General features: G+C 43.0%; 1 long non-coding RNA gene across 1 annotated transcript; it reads right to left on the bottom strand.

Annotated features, from left to right (window-relative positions):
- Positions 1 to 10539: 10539 nt before the first annotated feature.
- On the bottom strand, positions 10540 to 12056 carry LOC142011512 (uncharacterized). Its single transcript, XR_012645102.1, has 3 exons — positions 12035 to 12056; positions 11206 to 11311; positions 10540 to 10561 (listed from the first exon to the last, which is right to left on the bottom strand). It is a non-coding gene; the product is annotated as an uncharacterized LOC142011512 (long non-coding RNA).
- Between the last annotated feature and the right edge of the window lie 2217 nt (positions 12057 to 14273).

The raw sequence follows: 14273 nt of genomic DNA, 5'->3' as shown, positions 1-14273 counted from the left end.
CATGCCCAATCAACTGGCCAAACTCCCATACAGCCCCTGTACTGGAGCTTGAAAGGTGTAAAGGGCTTTTTGCAGGCCCTCTGCACCAAGGATGAATCTCACCTAAAGTGTAGAGGCTGAACAGTGTGCAGTGTACGCAGTAGGGATGTGCTCATGGCCAGCAGGGAGAAGAGTCACTTAATAAAATAGATAACATGAAGAAAAAATATTTAGATTGCTTTAAAATACTTTAAATTAAAATGTTTAGTTTGATTATTTAGTTTCCATAGAGAACTAAGCTTTACCTAACTGATGCTGTTGCCGTACGTGTCCTGTGGGGGGCCACCACGTCTGTTCCCTAAATTTTTATGCACTGTACATAAAGGGGAAAGTTAAACTGCAAGGACAGTCTTAATACTGACATTTCTGGAGTTCTGATTGCTTTATTTTGCAACCTGAATGCATTTAACTATATGTTGGTATTTTAAAATGGGCTGAAAAGAGGTGGGCAGTTGCACAATTCTACAAATTCTTTTTTTTTTCCCCTAAGTTTGCAAACACTATTTTGTCTGTGGAAAAAAATGCTGTACAGGCTGAACCTCTCTCGTCCAGCACCTCCAGGACCTGACAGCTGCTGAACTAGAGCATTTGCCAGACCACTGAAGGTCAATATTGTCAGTCTGAAAGACCAGCTGAACCCAGACTTTGGCTTTATTAGAGCAACATGGTCAGCACTTCAGCTTTGCCATAGGCGCCAAGGGGCTATCGACATAGCTCTCTTTCTTCTTCTTTTCAGCTTGCAGCAGATGAAGTTCTCATATATATCCAAGGCCCAGGACAAGGGAAATGCCAGTGTCTCCCTCTGCCCTGCTATTGTACCCCTGTGCTGACCAGGAGGTATCATCTCCACTGCTTACTGGGCTCTTAGAAGACATTTAGGGGTAAATTACAACTAAATAACAGCACGAAACACTGAGAGTCGAAACTGGTGGCTGAAAGCAGACTTGATGGGATCGCAAGAAACTTGGACATACCGATGATAAGTGGCTAACTAAAATCATACTAATTACGGATGTTGTCGGATGAGAGAGTTCTGGATTAGAGAGGTTCAACCTATACTGCTCTTTTTGTGCTGGTTGTTCTTTCTGGGGAGAACTGTTGCAAGCAGACTGCCTCACTTTGCCACAGAAATTGACTCTAGTTAGAGGGAGTTGCTTCTTGACAACCAGGCGTTGATGTTTTGGTTGGTTTCAAAAAGGATTTTCCTACATGCTGTTTGACCACCTTTGTGTGAGGACTAGTGTATATGCACAAACAAAGCAACTTGCACTAAGAAGATTGACTAAGAAAATGCCCAGAGTTTGCACCACTGATTTTTCCCTCCATCAGAAAGTCAATCTGCAAGGCTTTGACATCTTCAAGCACTGACAGAGGGGCAACAGTGCATTCAACTTCTACCACTTGCTTTTAGAACCATATTCTCACGCTTGTAACTGAAGCCGTTAGTGCTAGTTGCTACCCTTGCTTCACTGTGTTGCAGTGGCCCTTTCAAAAGGCTCAGTGAATGAGTGAGATGGACAAAAACAAAAGAGAAGAGGCAAGGAAGAGATGTGGTGGTGAGAAGTAGACAGCTGCAGAAAGGCAAGTTTAGAAATAAGTGCTGTTTCTAACAGCTTTTTCTGCTCTACTGATGTTGCATTTTCCTCCTAGGAGGCATTTTCAGGAATCACATTACTGCAGGGCAGTGCAATGTCCAGGGAAGATACCCTTTTCTTTTCCACATGAGCACTTGGGGATAGTGGAAGGAGTATGCCTCTGAAAAAATCTTCTCAAGACTGTGCACCGGCTAGAGGGAACCCTTTATAGTGAGTTTTAGAGAGGTGTCTAGCTGCTCAGATCTTGCAGTTGCTCATTTTTTACCTTACTGTTGAGCCTTTGGGATAAAAACAGATCTGCTCTCAGATCTGCCTCCCGTGGTGTATTGGAGCCCGCCAATCCCCATTTGAGGGCAGAACTTGCTGTAGTGTAGTAAAGGCTCGCTGTGAGTATGTCCTTATAAGCACGTCACACTAAATTAGTACAGTAACTAACTCTGGCAAACAGGTAGACTCAGGGGTCAACACTACCATGTTGCATGATGGACACTTGACAAAATTACCAGACTTAATGACTCACGTTAGCGGGGGGTTTTGTCTTTCGGTGGTTCAACTTATAAAATAGTATGTATAATTTTCCACGCTGAAGAAAAACAGAAGCCTAGTTAGCCATCTAGCTGCTGCTAATAATAATAGTAATAATAATAATAATAATAACAATAATAATAAATTCAACTCACTTGAATGTTAAAGAGTTGAACTTTAATGTTAAAATGTAGTTTTCGAGCTGAAAGAAACTGTAGTCAGGGAGATGACAGCCATGCCAGGTCCCTGGGCAAGATGGTAGTGGGGCCTGGCTCCATGTTCCCAGAAGGGATGGGGCTGAGGGGAGAAGGGACAGGGCTGAAGGAAGCCAGCCCTCATTGCTGCCCAGACTGTGGTGTTTCCTCCCCAGTGCTGCCCAGAGCACATGGCATAGTGCGCTTGGTTTCCAGGCAGCCCTAAGAGCCACAAAGTTTAAATTGTTGCTGACGCACCAGTTGCAATGATGCGTCAACAGCAATTAAAGGGCTCAGAGCTCCAGGCACCACCATCACTTCAGCAGCTGCTGCAGTTCTGCGTCCCTTTAAATCATTGGGCAGTTCCCCCTTTGCCCCCCCCACCACTGTCAGCAGGCCTGACTGCAATAAAATTACTTGGACTACTAGTTCTTCCAATGATTAATAGCAAGACTTGTTTGGAACTTTGTATTCAATTTCATCTGTTTAATTGTAACCTAAGTGAAATGTGGTTTTGATTTACAGAAAATGTAAAATTAGATACAGTTTCAAATTTCAGTAACAGTAACATTTCCCATAATAATCATTTCATATTGTTTCAATTCAGAAGAGCTAAGGGTTGATTGTTTCTTGTGGGGTGTCCGGGCAGGGGGGACAATAGCTTCCAAGTTTCACATTTAAACTGGAGAAAAAAATTCTAATACATTTTCTTTGACTACTATAAAAAGTTGATTTTCTTCTTGCAATGAATATAGAAGATGCACACACACACAAAATGTATATGCCATCTGCCATACTGTATGCTGATTAATTTTAAACCATTTACAAGTTTTGCTAAACTACGTTCTTACTCTGACAATCAGTATATTAGATTAACTTGAAAACTGTAACAGCATAACTTTGAACAATGGGGGAGAGGAGAATGGTAGGAGATACAGGAAAAAACTGAAAATTCAGCTTGTAAGTTTATTCCAACAGCTTTTCATGGGATGTTTTCAGATGCATACAGAGAATGCTACATGCTTTGTTACTGAGGCTTTAATAATAATCAGGGCTTGTTCTTAAATTCTTTTTTGAGAGTTTTGCATGATTGATTGAGTTCTTGAGGACAAATTCTTGCAGGGGTTCATCTTGGGCAGCTCCTGGCAAGGGTTACGCCATCTATATTACTGCTTACAGAGGCACAGCCAGGCAGCTCTGCAGGCATGCTGCTTCCATCTGCAGGCACAGGATCAATGGAAAAGGAACTGCAGTCTATCCCTGCTAGAAGCCGCCACTTGTTTATTTTCTCAGCTTCCATTCTGCTCCTTGTGTGTCTTGAAGTCACACAAGAGGAGCTAAACTGAACTGAGAAAATAGATGAGCAGCAGTCAGGACACTGTCAGAAGAGAACCTTTTTTTTTTTTTTTCAATGATCTCTTTAGGCCAAGATATATCTTGGGATACCACACTCCTGCTAGCTTCTTATTGTGAAGTTGCCTGCATTGTCTCCCGGGTACCCACAATCTCCCTAACCAGTGAGACTCCCAGTATAATTAGAGCTATAGTATGCCCGCAGAGGGTTGTGGGAAGCTTGGTGGTTTATGGGATGTGTAAAGGATAGGTTGTCAATTCCGTTCCAGCCCCACTATGTATATTTATGCTACTTGACTGCTTTTTGTTTTGATAGTGTATAGACTAGCATGGCACCCTCTCTGTTTCTATGTATATTTAGGTATTGATAATGTAATATCTGAGTGCGCTAACTCTGACCAAAAATTACTGCTATACGATGGCTGTTCAGTAGCCTGTGTGAAATGATTTGGTGGCCCCAAACCTATTTTGTAGGTTTCTAACATAGACAGTTGTCCACGGTAGAAAAGCACAATTCTAGAGAAGATGAAGACAGGCATGGAGAGTGAACTGTCGTTGGCCCTTGAGATGATACTGCCAGGTGTGCACAGGAGCACAATAACAGGGCAGAGGGAGAAACTAGCACTTCCCTTGTCCTGGGCCTTGGATATATATTAGAACTTCACTGTTGCAAGCTCGAAAGAAGAAGAAAGAGAGCTATGTAGATAGCCCCTTGGTGCCTATGGCAAAGCTGAAGTGCAGACCACGCTTCTCTTGTAAAGCCAAAGTCTAGGCTGAGCTGGTCTTTCAGACCAACAAGAGGTGAAGGAAGAATCTATTGAGACTTGCTACTGAGCTCTGTTTGCTGTTGAAATCGACTCCAAGAGTTAACCCCAAGGGCTCTCTCCAACATCCCAGATTTCACTAGAGCAGTTGCTCCGAGCAGGCAAATAGAATTCAACAGACAAAAGAAAAGCTGTTGAAAGTATAAAAGAGCACTTTGTGTTAGCAGAAGATCAAACATTTTCATTTTGCTAAGTATTCTGGAAAACATCCAGCAGTCTTTTATTTTAGCAGCTATAGCTCTCCACTTTCATGCATTTGTCCTAACAGTATTTAGGTTGCATTTTCTTTAAACTAATGATATTGCCGGATATATATTTAATTGACCCTGCAGGGTATTAGACTGACTGAACATTTCAGAAAAGCAGCCAAGTTTGACACTGTGTCTCATAAAATAAGTGAGTTTGCCATAGCTTGGACGTATAAGTCTTGTGAGCTGGAGCTTGACCAAAGCACAAGCGGGAAATTGATAGCCAGTGAAATACCCTGTAGTTAATGGGCATGTAATCTAAGGAGCCGTTACAAGATTAGGTATCAATTACCATTACACTCTGCTGCACTGAGACACGCTTTCAGTTCAAAGATGTGCTTTATACTAGGATCCTCTTCTAACAGGGATGGTCTGAGGTGTATAAATGGAGATATTCTGCCTGTATCAAGAAGCCCTTATTTTCTCTTACTGACAGACGTTCAACTATGACCTTTTTGAGCCTCGGCTCTTGTCTCTTCCTGGTATTTCCCTCAGGGAACTCTCTGTTTGAAGTTGGAAATCGTCAGTTAATTTGGTTCCAGTTAGGCCAAAAACTAGAATTTTAACATCACATGTCAATGCCTCCAGCAGATCTGAAGCTTGAAGAGTGGTTTAAACAAAGACTAAAACTCATTGTGCATCCCTAGCCCAAGGCAAACTGGTCATTCTGTGTGATCACAGCCTCTGTTTTGATACAAATGTCTATCTGTGAAGTGCACAGAGAGGCCTGGTGAAAGCTCTGCTTGTCTTGGTAAACGTTTAGAACGGTTCATACTTCATGACAGCAAATTAGTTTTCATCTGCTAAATTGCGACGGGTCTTCTCTTTTTATACTTTTCGAACCGTCAGAATGATATGCATTTCTCAAAGTTGCTAAGCAGTTTTTAGTATTATAGCCATGTTGATCCCATGGTAGGACAGAAACAACATAGTGAGGTAATCTTTTACTGGACAAACTTCTGTTGGTGGAAGATACTAGCTTTTGCACTTCACAGAGCTCTACTTCATGTTTGGGCTAAGAAACGAGAGTGTCTGAGGTTATGTCTACACAGCAAAGTTGTTTCAAAATAACAGTCATTATTCTGAAATAACTTTGCTAGGGTCTACATAACTCAAGTGCTATTTCAAAATAATTTTGAAATAACAGTTGGCTTATTTCAAAATAGGGAAACCTCATCGCAGGAGGAATAGAGCCTATTTCCAAACCGCTATTTCAAAATAGAGGCTGTGCAGACAGAGAATAGAGCCTATTTCTAGATGAGCCATAGTGCATCCAACGGCTCAGCGTCAAAGTAGGCTCTGTTGTGTGTGGATGCTCTATTTTGAAATTCCTGAGGCCTATTCCGATATGCATTTTGACTGCATCTACACTACCCCTCCCTTTCAGAAGGGCTAGGTAAATGCCATGGATCGGAAATGGCTAATGAGGCACAGATATGAACATCCAGTGTCTCATTTGCATAATGGTGGCCACCCACAGCGTCAAAAGTGCTGCTTTCGAATTGAAAACTTGCTGTGTAGAAGGGGTTCCTTTGAAAGGAAAGACCGATTTCCAAAGCACCCTTTTTCCCAATTTTTTTGGGATGTTTCTCTTGTAGACCTCCCTTGGTGAGGATGGCCAGACTTATCTCGATTTTAGATAAGTCAATTCCAGCTATGCAATTGCTGTTGCTGGAATTGGGTGTCTACGACTGACTTTATGGTCTAGTGTAGACGTGGCTTTTGTATTTAAATAGACAAGCCCTAAGACATGACAGTGTCAGTGAGTGAATTTGTTTCAGTGCTCATAAGGGAGACCCGCATTTTTAGCCTCAGAGACAGCAGGCCTAGGGGTCTGGGGGGGGCACTGGCCACGTGGATCTCCCAACTTGGGGAAGGGCTGGGACAACCCACTTCTGTCCCAAGCCCTGTCTCTCCTTGCCCCTGCTCTGCCCCTCCCCTCTCCTACTCTGCCCCCCACCCCATCGCCTACCCCCACTGAGGTGGCCTGGGCACACCTAACAGATTGGGCGAGATAGGCATATCTAAATCTGTGTTCCCCTGGTCTGTGGGCCGCACTGGGGCTCAGGTGGGAAATGGACGCCTAAGATGAAGCACTGTGTGCATGCCTGGGGCAGAAGCTTGAGAACTTAGAGAATTTTTACTCTGAAGGGTTGGGGCTATGGGTTACTTGGTACCCAAGCAAGGGTGCAGCATAGAGGTTGCAAAATGTGCAGTTTAGGAACCTAAGTCCCTTTGTGAATGTTGGCCATTGCTACCACCGGGGCAAATAACCTGTTGTTCTGGACCCAAGCCCTCTGCATTGCTTGCCTCTAACGAGCCTGAAAATTCACATCCATCTCTTGTAGGGGAAGCAACTTAATGCAATTTGGAGCTTGCGCGTTGCAGGCATACCGTAAATCTCAGCTTCCTGTAGAAGTCGGTATTGAGATGTCCTTCACTGAAAATGCATGCTTTGTGCACCAACACATACAAAACCAATCTTGGCAGCTGCCGTATGAAAAGAATGCCTTTATAGCTTCTTAGCTGTATTAGAATCAAGCGAGAGGCCAAATTGGTGCTTTCACAGCTCTGCTGTGGAACGCTTCCCATGAGGCTCCTCCTGTTCCAGCAAGATTTCTACCTAATTGAAGAGCCCAGGCTGTCTTAATCATTACAAACCACCTTACCCATTTAACTTAAATCAGGTTGATTAAAAATAACATTATGGAGTGGAAGCAGCAACTACGTCAATCACGTTGCAAATGCCCAGACAATTCAAGATGCATGAAACATTGAGAAATTCAACTCGCATCAGAGAGGAAAGCTAATTTGGTATTCACCGTGCATTGTTGTCTTGGTGGAATCGCAGGCTGTTTATTACGTGTAAGTTTAGTAAACAGGTCCAACATGAAAAAGCTGTTCTTCGTAAAAGGCGAGTAAATCGGAATGAAACAAACATCTCTGTTAAAAAATCCTCTCCCTTTTATTTGTGATCTGAGTGGAGAAGGATATATAAAAAGGCAACTTGTATAAGTTATTATGATTAGATGCAAAAGAAATGGAGGCTGTTAAGGACCAGGTTCTACTTGGAGGTTGGATTTTTCTTGTGTGCATGGTCTAGGGAGAGGGGAGTAAGGAGCCACTAGGGCCATTATTTCAGAAAAAATTTGGAGGGAGGGGACAGTTGTGTCAGCATGTAGAACAGGTGTCAGCAACCCCTGGCACGGGTGCTAAGAATGGCATGTGAGCCGATTTTTGTTGGCATGTGAGGCAGGAGCTCAGTCCCACCCTTTTTCCCCCATGCAGATGGGATCCTCCACGTCACCTGTGAATTAATAAAAGACCAGCTAATGCTACTAATCACCACCTAAAGGGCAAAGCTCTCCATCTTTATGTATTTATTAATGAAGCTGTTGTGAGTAGGACTATTAATGACTTTAAAAGTATCAGTGGCACTTGGACCGTACAAAAGGTCGAATTTCGGCACTCCATCTCGGAGAGGTTGCTGACCCTGGTGTAGAACAAGGTGTGTTATATTTGATCCTGCAGAATTTGGGGAGTACAAAAAGTGGTGCATACAGACTTATGAAGAATCTGAAAAGTCTGGGGGTGCAACTGTCCCCCTTGCCATATAGAAAATGGTGCCCACAGGCAAGGCCAAAACTGTTTCTTTGTGCTTAGCGTTTCACAGACTAATTACTGCCCTGGAGGCTCAAAGAGCCAGATGTTCAAAGGCATTTGGGTCTCTAAAATTGGAGGTAGAACCTAGTGGGATTTTCAGAGAAGCAGCTAAGTACCAGTTGAAGTTAGGCATCTAACCTACTAAATTGGATTGAGAGCTCAGCATCTAACCTATTTCAGCACTTCTGAAAATCCCTCAAGATCACAGATCTTCCAGAGTACCTAATGTAATACTGGAAGGAATTGGGTTTAGATGCCCATCTGCATAATTAGGCACCTAAATACCTTTGAAAAAAACTGGTCCTTCACTTCTGAAGTGTCTGAGAATATATGGAAACATGGTTCAGCTGCCCTCACCTGTACTTTTCCCTCCCACTGGCTGGCAGAGTTGTGTGTTGCTTCTCATAAAGGAAGGTAGTATTTGATATTGTCTCCCACAAACCTCTTGAAGGCTGAATGGAGCAATGCAGCCGCACACCATCTCCTGCCCCAGCACAATCTAGCTGTAGGTACTGACAGTGATATTTGTATCAGACCAAACCTACGTCTGGATTTTCCTGGACATTTCCTCATTGTCTTTTTGATCCTCTGCCCTCTGGGTGGATTTTTCAAATAAGCAGAAATGTCAGATCTTTTGTGGACCACATCATGGCAGGTCAAAAAGAACCATCTGTGTGTCCCTGTTGGTCCTTCTCCCGCCCCTGTCAGATCTCTCCAGTGCCAGCCATGGGGAGTGGGAGTGGGAGGGAACTGCTGAAGGATGAGCAAAAACAGTGTTGTAGGTCTGCACCAGCTGGGTGGCCCCTGAGTGACACTGTCCCCCTGCTTCTATAGTGAGGCTGGAGAGTACTCCCTCCAGCATCCCCGCAAGTACCTCTCCCAGTACACATACTCACTTCAGCACCCGCTAACTACCTTTCCTAGTACACGTGCCCCTTCAGCGTCCCACCAAAACACCATTTCCCACCCCCCAAATACTGCTTCTCCTCCTTGCGGCATCCTCTTCTAGGAATCTGGTTACTCTGCGATTAGCCCTGTTCTTGACCATCTGGATCAAATAATATTATCCACAGTAGCGTGTAGAAATGCACTATTGTGTATATATGTATGATTTTTAGATAGAAGGCACTCATACTATGGTGATGAATGGCCATATAACCCCCAACATCAACATAGTCATCTATATCTTACTCATTTGTCCGTCAAGCTATTTTTTCCCCAATTGCATGGATATCTTGTAACTTTGCAAACCATTGTGGGCTAATTGGGCATTTCTGTTATGTTTGTTGCTGGGACGGTGAGACGTCCTTATGCCATTGGCCAATCACAACTGATTAATTAATTGGCTAGGTTTGAGTGAAGGATTTATGTGCTTTACAATCCACATGCCATGAAAAAGCTCTGGAGGACCAGCTGGAGCAGGAGTTCATTAAACCAGTAGGTAGTCACACCAGAGGCCTTCTGAGCACTTCCATGTGTAATTAATGAGCACACTTGCAGCTCAGCTGAGTTACAATGTCCTGTTTAAAAACTGGAAATATTGCTGAACTAACATTGCAGTGCATATGTCTGTCTCTCTCATATACACACTAGACTGAGTATGCTTGGAGTGCAGTCATGGCCCCTTTGAAGTCAAAAGGGAGTTATGACAAAATTACCATTGACTTCATTGGCCCAGGATTTCACCAAACACAGCAGATTGCCAGTGCTACATCTACACTGTCAATTTCCACAGTAGAAATGTGATTTAAATATGTATATTTAACATATAATATATGAAAGAGGCAAATGAATCATTTGTGAGTCATATTGTTTGGGTCTGATCCAAAGTAATTGGAAATTCAGAAAATTTTAAATTTATTCAGTGAATGTTAAGAACTGTAAAACATGAATCAATAAATTATTGGATCAGTTCCCACCTAGTGTTAAACAAATGGCTCAGAAACATCCCCACTGAACTGCACATTTCTGACAGGCATGGCAGATGGTGAATCAGCTGTTCCTTATGAATATTTTTCAGTGGCTGTTTGACATCTGATAGATGTCTCCTCTTTGTGTATGTCTTACATTTCTGTTTGTAATGGCCTTCTTATTCTCTCCTTGATGCCAATTCTCATGATCTGGAAAAAACCAAAACGAGCAAAATGAGAAGCCGGGAAAAAAAGAAAAAAGAAAATGACTTAGTTTTAACACAGTCCAGGTAAGTGGGGTAATAGCTTTTATTGGACCATATTCTTTTGGTAAAAGAGAGAAGACTGAGTCACACAGGCTACATCTGTACGGCACCCAAAACTCGAAATAAGATATGCAGTTTGCACTACATGAATTTCATATCCTATTTCAAAATAATGCTCTATTTGAAAGCATCCCTTACTCCTCCTGCAACGAAGAGCATAGAGATGGTGAAATGGTGTGCCTGTTATTTTCAAAAATATTTCCAAATAATGGGTGTGTTTCAAAGATGTGGAGGAGTTAAGTCGGGATACCAAGGTATCCCAGAATAGCTCTGCCATATAGAGATAGCCATAGAGACCTTCTTTGGGTGTGGGCATTACTATTACTTTTAGTGCTGTTTCAAACAGGGTTTCTGTTAGAGGAGCACCTCTGACTGTGGAGTCCTACTCTATGACTGGGGTTTCTGGGTCCACCACGGTACAAACAATACGATACTACTATTAATCATTATTTCTATTGAAAATATTGGTGACCCTGTTAGGGTTTTTCAGATTTATTTGAACTAAAACTGTCAACTCATGGTACGCACCAGTAGGTGGCAGGATAGCGCTGCCAAGGCTGGTGTGGCTATGTCTGGTAGATGTTTTATGTCTTTTTAGGAACAGATGGTGATGTTCTCCCAGGAAGACATGCACCTGCAGTGAACATTCAGGAGAAAGAGCCAAAATATGTGCTCGCTCAATTTATTTAAGGAACCATCACTCCTGACTAGAGATCGACCTGTGCTAAATCCCCCCGTTGCGAATACACTTAAGCACTGGGAAAGTTCATATTCCGGTCAGAATTTTCAGCTCAGGCTACATTTTTTTCTAACTGCTTAGTAGTTAGCTCCTTCAGAAGCTAGGGCAGTCTTGTGCCATCCCTGTAGATGCCAAGCCATCTACCACCGGAATCTTTTCTTATCTACACTCCTGTGCCAGAGAAAATTGTTAGACTCTTTATTAAAATTCTGCCGTGAATTTCAGAGAGGGAAAAAAAAAAACCTCATCCCATTTTGGACACAAAATCCTCTGCAGTGGGGGGAAGATAAATCTCTTCAAAATATTTTTGAAGTACCAAGTGTTGTAACTTAGGAACGTACCAGATTGCAACCAACAGGGAGCATTTAAAGAAATTACCAGAAGAGGTTACTACAGATTCTCTACAAGGTCTACACCTGCTCCACCCTCACTTAAAATGAGACGAGCTGAACACGGTTAGATCAGCGTTTCTTAAACTGTCTTCCACAGAATGCAGTGTTCTGTGAACAACTTGCAGGTGTGCCTGGAGTGTCTGACACTTTTTTGATATCAGACTCTGATGTTATATAGTTTGTTATTAAAAGCAGATACAATGTTAATTATTCATTGCTCTGATACCTGATTAAATTACTTCATTTTGGTTTTGCTGTATATGTTGTTTTTTGTCTGGCTTTTTTTTCTGAAGAAAATTCAGAGGTGTTCTGGAGAAAAATATTGTTGTTTGGTGTTCTGGGGTCTCTGAAAGTTTAAGAAACACAGTTAGATGATCAGCATTTTCAGTTTTTAGCCTTGTTTTCAGAAATAAAGCATAAACATTTTCAGCAGAGTGCAGATTAATATAGGCATGCCCTTGGGTGAATGTAACTTAAATTTCTTACAGGTACTTTCATATCACAATCCCCCTAACCCAAGGTGGTGAGGGATGGCCCTCACACAATGTTGTTTACCTCATTAGTTATGGTTACCAGAAAGAATACTTTGTTTAAATGGAAAAACAATTAGATGGATTTCCTATTCCCTAGTCTCTTTTTTTCTTTAGTCACTCTTGTTACATGAGGCTCATCAAGTTACTAGGATCATTTCTGCCACCCCTGTTAAAATACTGGCAGAACATCATTGTTGAGCAATTTTCCATCCTCTGTGAAAGTTCTTCATTGTATCAGGTCAGAGTCAGAATACTTACATTGTCTTGTTTTCACCCCCATTGCCTGATGTACATTCTTTCCGGGTGAATCCAGAAAGTTCTGGATCTATTCTATTTTTTGTATTTTTATAAAAATAGAGTTTGATTGAATTTGCTGTTCATGGAAGGGAAAAAGTGATTCACTGTTTGGCCTGAGGCACAGTGTGGCAGGCACTCTGAGCCCCCTGCTCACAGATTAGCCATGAGTCTACCATCTGGACCTACAGCGCTTTCTGGTACTTCAGATTTCTTCAGCAGACTGACAGTCCTTGTGAAATTTGAGATTGGTGGCTCTATGGACACAGAGCACTAAAATTCATAGAGTCCAAAGGCAAAAGGAACTGCTGGGATAATCTAATTTGACCTGCTGACTAACGAACTGTCAAATTTCCCCAAAATAATCCCTATCTTTAGAAAAACATCCAGTCCTGAGAAAACTATAAGGCTACGTCTTATAAAGAAGATTGTTCCATGTAACACATGAGAGCTAATTGTCTCACTCTACTCAGTGCTAGTGAGTGCTCAGCTGGAATACTGTGCCAAGTTCTGGGCACCACACCTTAGGGGAGGTGTGCACCAGCTGGAGAGTCCAAAGGAAAGCAGCCAAAATGTGCATGGGTTTTAAAGCACCTGAGCTATGAGGAAAAGTGAGAAAAAAAAGGGTTTTAAGAAAAGAAGAGCAGAGTGTGTGTGTGTGTGTGTGCGCGCGCGCACGCTCGGTTAGCTCAGTAGCAATCTTCAAGTATATTAAGTGCTGTGACAAAGAAAATAGTAATTAAATGTTCTCCATGTCCTGTGAAGGTAGGACAAGTAGTAATGGGCTTAATCTGCGTCACAGGAGATTTAGAGAAGATGTTCTAACTATAAGGATAGGTAAATGGGAATAGGCTTCCAAGGAAGACTGTGGAATCCTGGTCATTTTAGGGACATGTTGGACAAATACCTGTTAGAGATGTCCAAGGTTTACTTGGTCCTGCTTCATCACAGGGGGCTGGAATTGATCATTTCCAATGGTTCCTTCCAGTCTTACATTTCTACGATTCTGTGATTTGATTTAAAAAATTGCTGATGGAGAATTTACTATGACCCCCGTCAGTGGTGACTGGTGAGAAGGGCTTTTGGGGGGGCAGCCACCATGTGCCTCCATCCCTCGCCCTCTCTGCTCCACTCATATTCTGCACCACCTTGCTCCTACTCTCCCCTGCACTACCCCATATGCCTCTTTCACCAGAAGCACCATGCTGCTTCTTCTGAGGTAGAGACTGTTTCACCCCCTCCCACAGCAGTGTGGCCCAAGATCAGCTAGAAAGGTTGCACTACAGTAGAACCCCGAGAAATGTGCACTCTAGTTGCACAAATCGTGGGTTAATGCGACTGAGTAGTGGGGAGCTGGAGGCAAGTGCCAGATCCCCACCACTCAGAGGAGCGGGGAAACTGACCAGCAAGTTTCCCAGCTCCTGTTGGGTTTCCCTGCTCCAGTCAGTGGTGGCAGCCAAGAGGCTGACTCTCGGCTGCTGCCACTGACAGGAACGGCTATAGTCCGACAGGAGGAGCTTCCCTTCTTCTGTCGGGGTGGCAGCCTCCCCACTTCTGTCATGGGTGGTGAGCATCAGGCTGCTACCCCTGACAGGAGCGGTTTCCCCTCTCCTGTGAGCAGCAGGCAGCCCAGAGCCA

Source organism: Carettochelys insculpta, chromosome 3, assembly GCF_033958435.1.
Source record: "Carettochelys insculpta isolate YL-2023 chromosome 3, ASM3395843v1, whole genome shotgun sequence".
NCBI lineage: Eukaryota > Metazoa > Chordata > Testudines > Carettochelyidae > Carettochelys > Carettochelys insculpta.
The sequence above is the reverse complement of the archived record's forward strand: the minus strand, read 5'-3'. Positions and strand labels throughout refer to the sequence as shown.